Raw genomic sequence first — 12,382 nt, 5'->3', positions numbered from 1 at the left:
ATATATAAAACATTAAATATATTACATACAGTTGCTAAACAAGTCATTAGTATTATATCATTATCACTACTAACAACCAACATAAGGAGAGAGAAGTTAGGAATGTGAGGGTGGAGAAGAGGATGTAATTTTGCAGCAGTTCACAGCCACCAAACCTATAATTTTGTGTTCAAGTTTATTTCTGTGGTGGTCACCAGGAGCCCACACTAACAGATCATTACTCTTGGACCAATAATGATTATCTGTGTTTTGTCAGATGCCTGGGTTGTTTGGAAACTCTTCATTAAGTGGTTATTTGGCATTTCTGCGCACTTGCAGAGAGCACCGCATGACTGGAAGCACAATGGCCTGCATTGGTCTGGACTGAGGACAAGTCTTCACAAAATTGATGCACAAAAAAGTTTGCCGCAGCAGCATCATCAGTAGTAGCAGCAGCAGCATCAGTAGAGGCAGCAGCAGTAGCATCAGTAGTAGCAGCAGCAGCAGCATCAGTAGAGGCAGCAGCAGCATCAGTAGAGGCAGCAGCAGTAGCATCAGTAGTAGCAGCAGCAGCATCAGTAGAGGCAGCAGCAGCATCAGTAGAGGCAGCAGCAGCATCAGTAGTAGCAGCAGCAGCATCAGTAGTAGCAGCAGCAGCATCAGTAGAGGCAGCAGCAGCAGCAGCATCAGTAGTAGCAGCAGCAGCAGTAGCAGCAGCAGCTACAGTAGCAGCAGCAGCTACAGTAGCAGCAGCATCAGTAGTAGCAGCAGCAGCAGCAGCAGCAGTAGCTACAGTAGCAACAGCAGCAGCAGCTACAGCAGCAGCAGCAGCAGCAGTAGCTACAGTAGCAGCAGCAGCAGTAGTAGCAGCAGCATCAGTAGTAGCAGCAGCAGCAGTAGCTACAGTAGCAGCAGCAGCAGCAGTAGCTACAGTAGCAGCAGCATCAGTAGTAGCAGCAGCAGCAGCAGCAGCAGCAGTAGCTACAGTAGCAACACCAGCAGTAGTAGCAGCAGCAGTAGCTACAGTAGCAACAGCAGCAGCAGCTACAGCAGCAGCAGCAGCAGCAGCAGCAGTAGCTACAGTAGCAGCAGCAGCAGTAGTAGCAGCAGCATCAGTAGTAGCAGCAGCAGCAGCAGCAGCAGTAGCTACAGTAGCAGCAGCAGCAGCAGCAGTAGCTACAGTAGCAGCAGCAGCAGTAGTAGCAGCAGCATCAGTAGTAGCAGCAGCAGCAGCAGCAGTAGCTACAGTAGCAACAGCAGCAGCAGTAGTAGCAGCAGCAGCAGTAGCTACAGTAGCAGCAGCAGCAGCAGTAGTAGTGGTGGTGGTGGCAGTAGTATTATGAAATATTCTGTGGACATGTGTCTAGCAAGGAGGTGAAGGAGAACAAATCATCACAAGGAGTCACAGTTTAGTAAAATCTCCATTTTTGTGATTAATTCCAGCATCCATTAGATCAGCTGGGAGCTTCTTGCTGCAGTGATTTAGGCTGTAATGTCCCTGAAACACAGTTTAGGAACGTCTCTTCAGGGTTTCTCTCACAGCCAGGATTCCATTTCTGATGGATACTGAATTACTTCAGCCAATATCAGCTTCGCAGGTTGGAGGAATGTCAGCCATGCCGCGTTAGCAGCGGTGACACTTCTGAGCGTGACCGATGAAACGTGTGGTTTGATCGCCAAGACAACCTGTGTCAGGATGGTGTGTGCAGCATGTCAAGGAAGGTCCCAGCCATTATCTGCAGGCAGTACAGGTGACCTCTCCGTAACCCTTCGACCTAAGGCCCTCGGCCCGCCTGGGCCCTGCGACCACTTGGAAATGAGTCCCCCTCTGACAGGTGGAGGATGGATGACTGTAATGCTGGTTGTTCTTTTTTCTTTTTTCTTTCCATTCCTTCCTTATCACCACTCCTGGTCATATGGTCAGGCCTTTGCACCACAAACTACAAGAATGTACAGTAAGTAACCAACCCTTATCATTTGCAGCGGCGGAGTCTCTGCAGCTGTAGCTTCTTTTAATATTGTGATGTCTTTCTGGGTGCTTTTCCACATTTCAACCGTGTGGGTGACAGACTGTCAGAGTCCTGAAGAACTGTCTGCATAAGACAAGTCCTGAACTCCCCAGTGGGGCCGGGCTGCTAAAACACCGTAAGCAGACAGAGTTCAAAGTGAATGTGAGCGCTTGAGACCTGCATGAAAGTAGGTGTTAGCTGAACTAAATGAATTCTTTAATGTGTTTTCTAAGTTGCTGAGGAGGGATGGCCATATTCTCGTGCAAGGGGATGATAAGAAAGAGCAAAAGCAAAGGGTGATCTCACTCAGCCTCCTTCGGTTGGTCTGTAAAGTCTGTGGGACAGATGGGCCCTTCATTCTGTCAACATCTTCAGGTGAACTTGAACTTGGGCCTCCATCAGTCATGTTAAATGTGCAAAAATTCAGCCTCTTTAAAAAAAAAAAAACCCATACTTTTTACTGAATGCTGTCTGTATTTCTCTTTTCCACTGTCATCTTAGATCATTTTTATTATGACCACTAATAATTGAACTCAGATGTTCTCCCTGGAATGCGTCCATCTTTGTACAGCGCGGTCTGCTCACCATCAGCAGTTGAGACCAGGGTGGAAGCGGGCTGGTTTGTGTTGAAGTCAGTCGTGCCACACGTGTCGCCATGTGGAAATAAGGACTAATGTGTTTAAGTAATGAGGAGTCAATCACGATCGCATTCACAAGTCAAACTATTTTTAAAAAGCAGTCTTATTTTTCACGCCGTTACTGGTGCCGAATGTCAGTTCTGTCTGAAATCCAACACTACTGTATTTCAATCATCTGCCAGAACCCTGTGGAGCTCTTCAAAAATCTCCTGCATGACAGCAGCAGAACAGTTTAATTGGCGAGTATGAACTACACATGAAGTCATTCAGTGTATTTAGAGTTTCGAGCTATCAAAATTGATAGAATTAAACAAAAAAAGAATGAAAAGCTAATAAATGGCCACCCCATTAATCAGAAAGCATGGAAAGCCTTCTTTTAGAAGGTTCTAGACAACTAAGGGTGCTTTTGGGAACCACTGCAGTTGCTGGTTTTTAATCATCTGGACCAGTTAGGCAGGAGTACGCTCTTAATCCAGGAAGCCTCTGATGGATGTTGTTGCTCCATCCATAAGTTTGGGGCTCGGTTCTCTGCATGTTCAGCTGATATTAAGTTGATCAAAAGACAGTGTCTGGCTGAGGAGCAGACTAATATGCTCATTAGCAGTGACCAGAGTGCCTGGGAGCAGTTCATGTGCATTAATGAAGTTAAGAACTCAGGCAAACAATCAAGCCCTGCTGCGGAATGCAGAGCCAGCCCTCTAATGACCGAGGATCTGGACCCGGGTCCAATTCAATAGGCCATTGTAAGGTGGCTTCTTCAACAGCTCTGTGCATTTATCGCATATTGTTTGGCGCTTTATTCATATTCAGAATGTTGAGCCTTCTCTCTATATATATTTTTCCCCTGTTTATTTAGCTGTGTTGCCCCAGGGATGTGTTTAATTTCTATGGATGAATTGCCTGTATTCTAAAACTGACTCACTGAAACAAATGAGTTTTTACTCATTCTTGCAGACAGGAGGTCATTCCATTACATTTTCTATCAACAGCACGGATGTGCCGTATTTTATATTCTGCAGTCGGGAGCGTTTGAATTGATTGACCACTGACATTTTGCAGTTGCTCTCTGTGATGCAAATTTCCACTGAATGAGACTCAGCAAAGGGTCTTATTTCCTAAGAAATCACACCTGCCCTCTCTAGCAGTGTGGAGACATTTTGGGCCACAGCCTGGCTTCAGGCCACAGCGTGCCACACCATTATTTGAAAGATGACATTTTATCAGGGCCATCTTCGGTTCTGAATATGGGTGAGTGGCTACAGGATACAGGTCAATTCCTTCCTGTGTCAACACCGTCTGCCATGAGCTGTCCTCCTTTCTGTCTGTTTCTTTTTCCCCTTTCTGCCTTCTGTAACAGAAAGACACTGGTGCTCGACGTCTATAGAGAAGAAAATCCGGCGACGATGTAGCTATATGTTACATATTAGTATATTTGACATGCAACAGGGTGGTTTCAGTATGTCTTGTCACAAATTTGGCAGCATGCCACCCCCAGGAAATAGCAAAGGCAGAGTCGGAAACAAATGAAAAATTTGGTTCCACCAATCCGACCTTTGCTACGGGTCACAAAGCGTTTGCCAAAGGTGGTGTTTTTCCAAATCGAAATGAGAGGGCAGAATGGAGATTCCTGAAGCACCGTGACCTTTGCGAGACACTCTATCGGCCGCTCATCACCGCAGACTCCTTTATCAAGCATAGCATTCTCCACAGGTGGTGGGGGCGGTGGGGCTCGGGGGTGGGGTGGAGACGCAACATGCCAGGTCATCTCACACACACTCTGCTGGGGGAAATAAGCTTGTGGGCGAAAACCTAATCTTCACCGCTCAAGCCTTCATACGTGGTCTTCTGCATCAGTGGCCATGTGGTGCAAGACTCTAGCGGGTGCTCGATGCTCCTCTCAGACTATTCTTATAATCTCACAACCTGGTTGACAAAAGATTGTGTTTCTGAACGTTGCTTTGAGTGTGTCCATGTGTGTGTCGATAGACAACTATGAAGACATATTTTAGAGATTAACATAGCTTTCAAGATTCATATTACATTTAAATCAAACTCGTGAAAACATAAATACGCATCATTTTATAATTAATGTCTGTACCTCAATAGTGAGCTTTTTGGTGGATCTTGTTATGAACAGCGCAGCAGGCTGAGTGACGCATAGAGCCGTGTTTCGCTTGTCAGTCCCTATAGGCACAGTGGACGTGCCATCCCTTTCCCTTTTATGCTGTTTACATGGCAACAAAAAAACAAGCACAAACACAATTCAGGACGTGTGGCCAACACTTTCAGAATCCTGGCATTATTTCTCTTACACAGTCACAGCAATCGCACCAACAATGTCCTGTGGTTAATTATCCAAATGCTTTAACAGGAGGTTAGTGGAATGTGTTTTACAGGGACGTTCAGGACAATGATCATTGGGCAGCTTCTCACAGTGGGGAATAAGCCCTAATAATAATAATAATAATAATAATAATAATAATAATAATAATAATAATAATAATAATAATAATAATAATAACAGCTATTCTTTAAGAACTCTAACAATTATAGTTGATGATGGGTTGGGCTTCTGCTTCAAACTGAATGATCTTACAAACATAATTCAAAAATCGACTATTAAGTTCAGCTCCCATTCAAGATAAACTTCGAAATAAGACATTATGCTCCGTTAATGGGTTTTTTAATGATCCGTTATTTAACAATCAGCAACAAAACTGACAACAGTCAACAGTGGCTCCTAATGGCCTGAAAGCATATCAAATAAAAGTGTTTACATGTAAAAAGGCTTCAGACTTAAATTCTGAAAATGTTTGGTACAATCCTGAGTCCCACAATTACACTTCATCAAATATTGATGCCACAATATTGGCTAGCACTAAATTATTTACTTTAAATATCTCATGTTAGCTCATTAAGGCGCTGCAGTGACAAAATAAGTGATAGCTTAACAAGAATATTAAAAAAATGTTTCTCCGCAGGAGTGACGTGACTCACAGCTTTCACATTTGCTAATTGTAGGTTCTATTTGTTAAACAACTTCTCAGATTTCTGGATTGGACTCAACTTTCAGGGTCTGCTGCAGCTTTAGACAAGACTGAAATGTTGTCAGTCCTGCCTGAGCCAGCAGGTCTCACAGCATATCTTCATAAAAAAACATTAATTGTGATTAAATAATTGTTTCATAGACAATGATGAGGCCAAGTGTGCATCTAATGAGCCTTCAACTTTATTTCTGGTGATTTGTAGCTTTGGGCTACATGGGATCTGCTGGCTTTTCTGTTTTAAATGTAAAACAGAGATTGACTAAATGTCAATACTGCAAAAGAAATGATTGTTTTTGTCAATTACAGTGAGCATGGAGGCATGTGACCTGAGCAACACCACAACAAAGACTGGATTAGATTCATTAGTGCCCCCGCTCAGTGGAAGCTTTCTTTTAAAAAAAAAAAAAAAAAAGAGCATCTGTCTATGCATACGTAACGTCTGCCAGCAAAAACATGGTAGACACAGAAGCTGTGACTCAGATCAGCCCGTGGAAGTGATGATGAGCGTTTTGTGTCACGCTTGAAGACTCACCACCCTCTTTTACAGCCCAGCAGCTCAGCTCTCCGCTGTGCCAGTCATATCTCAGCCTTTTTTTCCCTTTTTTCATGGAACTCTGCGGCGGATGAAGGGGGAATACCAATGCTGTTTACTGGCTGATAGCAGCTCGTGGCTTAGAGTGGTCTTTATTACAGGATACAAGCAAATATTCCTGATTACATTTATATTCAGCCAACTCACTGTGAGCTGATGAAGAGCCTTCCCCTCTTTTTCTAAATGAGTTTCTTTATTAGGATCCATGAGTTGGGTCATCCTTTAATCCGAGGGTCCGTGTTTGGAACCCTGCTCCGTCTGCATGTCTGAGTGTGGATAAATTGTCCCTGATGGCTGTGAATTGTTGAGCATATATGGAATTGGGTGGTTAGAATGCAAAGTGCTGTCTACATGACTTGAATGAATGGTGGCAAATGATTCATGCTGTAAGGGATTGCATAGAAGCAGCATGCCACTCATATATATTCACACACACACACACACACACACACACACACACACACACACACACACACACACACACACACACGTATGTGTATAGATACACATATATACATGTGTGTGTGTGTGTGTATGTATGTATGTATGTATGTATGTATGTATGTATGTATGTATGTGTGTGTGTGTGTGTGTGTGTGTGTGTGTGTGTGTGCGTGTGTGTGTGTGTACGTAAACACAGGCACACACACATATATATATAATTTTTTTTCCCATATACACAGACAGACAGACAGACAGACAGACAGACAGAAACACACACACACACACACACACACACACACACACACACACATAGATTATATATGATAAATGAGTGCAATCCCAGTGTAGAATACCAGCCTAAAATACTGCGCCTGCATACATCAGTCGTTGCTTGTTCAGAAAGTATCGCTCTCACATGTTTCGGCTACTTTCTGCTTAAGGCCACATATTAATAAATGTCAGCGGTGAGGTGGCTCAGCTCCAGACTGACTTAATGCACTGCTGGATCGGTGAATTGACCTTTGACCCCGACACCACCCTTCAGCTTGTATTAAAACAACGCAGCCAGGTTGCTGAGCTGCAACTTGATTCTGACAGACCTGCAGTCGTTATCTCTGCTGGTCGCCACTAATCACGCGCTGCCTCCAAAGAGTAATGGTGCAGGTCACAGGAATGACAGAATTTCAAGGGCAAGACTCACCCGGCAATTTCGTCTCTAATGAGGAAGTCAGCCGGTGTGCCAGCCTTCACATGGAATGGCGTCGCCACGGGGACACAAGGTGCATTTATGCATCAGTAAATTCAGAAAAATACATGAAATGAATCCATCAGAGGTAATTATCAGATCGCCCCTCAATGTTTAAATTATGTTACGCCCTAAATCATTTCTGTGATGCCACTGAGAAGCCTCTAATTCATGGAAATGATCTGTTACCACCCCTCAGTTGAATTCACTGCATCTTAATTTAGCGGTATTTTAAACACACGTTTCTGGACATGTGCCATATAACAGCTGAGTGTGTGTACTCTCTACACCCCCCGGCGGTCGCAGCACAAAGACTGTCCCAGCTTCCAAACTGTCCAGGTCCTAATTCAGTCGTGCTTTCATGGGATGTGACAGAATCATGGACGCAACAGAGGCACCACACAGGATCCAAGGCATCGATTGCCAGTTTCCTGGTGCCAGGTAGCACAGACACCCTCAGATGTCCTGACAGATCAGAGCTGTTTAGGTGGCACAAGGAGATCAAATGGAAGAGCAGGCAGGCGGGGGTTTCAGTCAGGGGTGTATATTTCAAGCCAAAAATGGCAGCTACTTTTTTTTTTTTTACATTTAAAAGTAAGTGAATCCATATATTCCACATAGGCTGAGACTATAATTTAAATCTTATGCACTTATCCATGAAGGACAAAGCTGGGAGACGTGTGAATGTTTTAAGTTGATAATTGGTTCCCATAAAGCCATTCTTCTTCATTAGAATTCTGCCACATGTTTCCTAAGGGCTCGAACATTTGTTCCATGATCACTGAGAGCAGAAATCAGCACAATTATCACTTCACTTCGCTGCTGTTTCGAAGCATGTGGCTTCTTTGACCTTTCATTCTATTCTGCTCTGACTTTTTTCCCCCAACACCTCCGCAATCATTACTGACACTGGTTCTCCTGAGCAAAGAAAGTGGTCCGATTAAAAAGGATTACTTGCTTTTCTGCTGCCGCGTCTCCGAGATTTCAACCTCAACCGTTTGAGATGATTGTCAGTCTGCAGCGATCTTCTCATCTGCATGGTGGCAGCCCGGCACCGCCAGCACAAGGACGAGGAATTGGACCTCAGCAGGAAGGTAAATGTGCTTTCAATCTCGACAATCCTTTTAATCTTTCATCAATCATGTGCAAACAGCCTGGACCACTGATCTTAATACAGTTTGAGGGAAAAAGTTAAGAGCCTTTTTTTTTTACCCAAAAAAGTTTTCCTTGCTCAGTAATTTGACCCAAATAAAAATGATTTATTATTGTTAATAATATCATTGCATAAAATTAACGAGAAATAAATATATTTCACTGGCTGTTTTCAAGACAAAAGTAAAGATTTTAGGTATTTTCAGTTGAAATTCAAAACTATTAACAACTTCCACCTCTGGCTGTGCATAAAATGGACTCCAGCCAACACTGAAGCTCTAAAGTGACCAATTTAGCTAAAGAACACAGGTGCTTATTCAAAGATCAAAGTTCATCTAATTGTCATTTAAGCAACATTTTTGGCCTAAATGTGCTCTCAAATCATGACCAATGGACTGAAAAGGTGATTGGGACTAAATAAGGGTGTTCTCATCCCTGAAATTGTGTTGCTGCCGCGAGCGCTGCATCACAGCCTTGTTGACTGGGGTTGGTACGGCAGAGCGGATCTGGGCTAATGGTGCTGCTGTTCTGAGAGATCTATTATTAAGCTCTGATAGCGATCCGAAAAATAAGATGAACTCCGAAATCACTGTGGCTGAGGTGGTAGGAATGTTCAAATCATTTGCAGTTTTTTTTTAATTTATTTTATTAATTATAATTATCTAAACAGTGATTCTTGGCTGCAGGAAGCATCTTTATTATTGCATTTTCTAACTTGTTTTTATTGTTAGTTGACTTTTTAAAAACATTAATGAGGAAAAAAGGAAAGCGCATTTGAGCACTGAGGTTCTATTTCTAGATCTGAAATGGTCTATATTCTGCAAATGGAGCATTATATGAATCAAGTCTGTTTTTCTGTAATTGTTTTGATCACTCCGAGCATTAGGAGCACTCAGAAAGTATTGCGTCTGATGAGTAAAGTGCACTGGAAATTGGATTTATAGACCGAAAATAAAAAGTAAATTTAAGAGCCTAGTTTATAAGAAACATGCAGTTGTCCTTATTTGATGAATCCATCTGTTGTTGGAGCCCTTGGGGAGCGTGCACATATGGGCGAAGGCAGGGTACACCCCCAGATGAGTGGCCCGTTCATTGCAGGCCCCCATGTGAGCATTTGTGGTTTTGGCCCCTTGCTTAAGGATACCGCAGTGCTCTGAAGGTCTTCTGGTACCTCCCCCTACAACCAGAACACCTGCCATGTTTTTTCACACTGGGTCTTGAACCCTCCCCTTCTTAGGCCAGTCCCCAACAGACTGAGCTACCGCCACCATTAGATTATTTATGTATCTCACTTCTTGATCAATACATACATCAATACGATTTATATGCTAAACCATATAAAAAAGCACACATCGACATTGTCCTCTACAGTAAAGGTGCTACACACAAAACCTCTTTTTTTATTTGATAGGTCTGTCAAAAGGGGAAAAGTGAGCTTTCCTTTTATCACTCAGTTGTTCATTACCAAAGAAAACGGGCAAGTAAAAGCAGATAAAAGACAGGGTGGAAGCAGAGACTGTAGCAAAACACACGCTAATTAAGAGTTTTATGGGGCATATAATTTGAGTTACACCACTTAGCCCTGATCAAAAAAAACCCCAGCAACAGAAACTCTAAATCTAGAAAACGTCCCCCCCCCCCCCCAACACACACACACACACACACACACACACACACACACATTATCGATCACCAGAGTGAACAGTGCAGCAAGAAATAAATGATTGTTTGCACTCCTATCACAGGAAAATATGTCCCATCAACAGTTTGAATTCCACTCATCCAGTGTCCTCAAGGACAGAGAATCTGAGCTCCAGCAGGGAAAAGTGAGAACAGTCGACATAAAGAAGAGCGTAATTAGAAAGATGATTATGCCAATGGACAAACAGGCACATTCAGGTGAAATGATTGTCACTTCCCTGAACATCTGTCTCCATCTGGGCTTTCCTTAAGAACATCTGTACAGCTGTTGGATGGATGCATCGGTTGTTTCAGACATTGTTAAGCTTATTTTACAGAGCAGCCATTATGTTTTCGAAGTTGTCTGATTTGATTTAACATACCGTACTGGAACGTTTCCACCGCCTCAGGTGTTGTCCTTACTGGTGCCTCTTCGGTTCAGTAGCAGAATTTCAAAAAGATCCATTATTTTTTTTAAATTATCTCATGAATTTACCATTTATTTGTTTTTTGCAGCATGAAACATTGAAGTCTAGTCGTCAGTTCATATGTACTTACATATAAATGCGCTGTAATTGGATATGTTGTCTATATTTAGAGTTTATGCTCTTTCACTGCATCAGCATGGGCAGCGTTTCTCCAACAGGAATCACTTATTTCTGTTAAATCTTGGTATCATTAGGTCCCCCGGGTACACCCTGGTTTCATCCATCACTTCCTAAGTTGACGTGGTGAGCAAACAGTTGTTCACGTACCAACCGAGCAAATATATACAACATTAACATTCATGTGGAGTGCCGATTCTGGCCATACATCCAGTGTTCAATCAGTTTGAGCTGTTTCTGCTCCCTGAGTGTTCCTGCGGGAAATCTGTGTCTCTTTAGCTGTTCGACTTCTCACCATGTTTACCAGCGAGCCTCTAACTGTCGCTGTCTGCTGTTTATGGTCCCAGGCAGGAAAAGATGAGGTTTTAGTGCCTTTTCACTAAAAAAAACATCTGCCTGCTAAGACTGAAACAACGCCGGTGTAAATGTGTGTATGGCCCTTTAAAGAACAGCTTTAAAGTAGGTGGGTGTTTTTAACACTTTTCCCTGATATATACTGTATATATAGCATCAGTTTGTTTAGTTACACAGGGTACTACGTGAAACTTAACCATACCACTTGCACAGCAACAGAGTTCGGCATCACAAAGCTGAAGCTAGCCCCTCGCTCTCCTTCTGTCTCCTGGGTCAACAGCAAATCTCACATTCCCACAATGACGCCGCCACAATGCTGGGCCAGACCCCAGTTTTACATTTGAAAGCATATTTAACTTTTCACTCTTCCATTCACAGACTGCGGACGCTGAGACTCTGAGCCTGGCCAAGATTAGCTTTTGGCAGACAATGCAGTGAATTAAAGGCCACACATGGCCCCTCTCTTGTTCTCTGGGTGACCAAACACACTTCCAGGGCCAGGAACTCTTGACCGGTCTTTTTAACCCACAAGGAGAAACCAGGAATTTGGAGAGAAGTATATGGCGACGGGTTTAGGGTAGAACCTGAGCAGACAAAAGTGTTGAAAGAGAGAACAAGACAGATGGTCTTTCTCTTCTTAGAACTACCAAACTCTGGTGTCAGAGGTTCCAGAGGTTGAAGAAAACACGGCGTATTGGCAAAAGCTGACATTATTAACTGCATGGTTGATTTTGACATATTTATCAGAAGAATTAAGATTTATTTAAGAAAATCGATTGATTTAAAGCTGATTACACAGTAATCCCCATTTCAAGATCAAGGATGATTTTAACATCAATACAGTGCAATATCATTATGAATGACTGTCTTAAGTGACGAAACAGTTAAGAATATGCTTATTGGAATTTTAGAACTTTAGTCATTAAGGCTAAAATGAACCACTTAAATAATAATAACTAATTATTATTCTTTTTTTTAAAAAAAAAATTACTTACTGATTGATTTCGGTTAATACGCGTAAAAACAATCAGGAAAATTAATTTCGGCTTATAATGACTCCCTATTAATTATGCAATACTCTCTCAATTTGACTAAATATGAGAACCTGCGTTCTGCAGGATTATTCCAGGGCTTTGG

The sequence above is a fragment of the Takifugu rubripes genome, chromosome 11 (genome assembly GCF_901000725.2).
Source record: "Takifugu rubripes chromosome 11, fTakRub1.2, whole genome shotgun sequence".
Classification (NCBI taxonomy): Eukaryota; Metazoa; Chordata; class Actinopteri; order Tetraodontiformes; family Tetraodontidae; genus Takifugu; species Takifugu rubripes.
Note: the sequence above shows the minus strand (reverse complement) of the source record.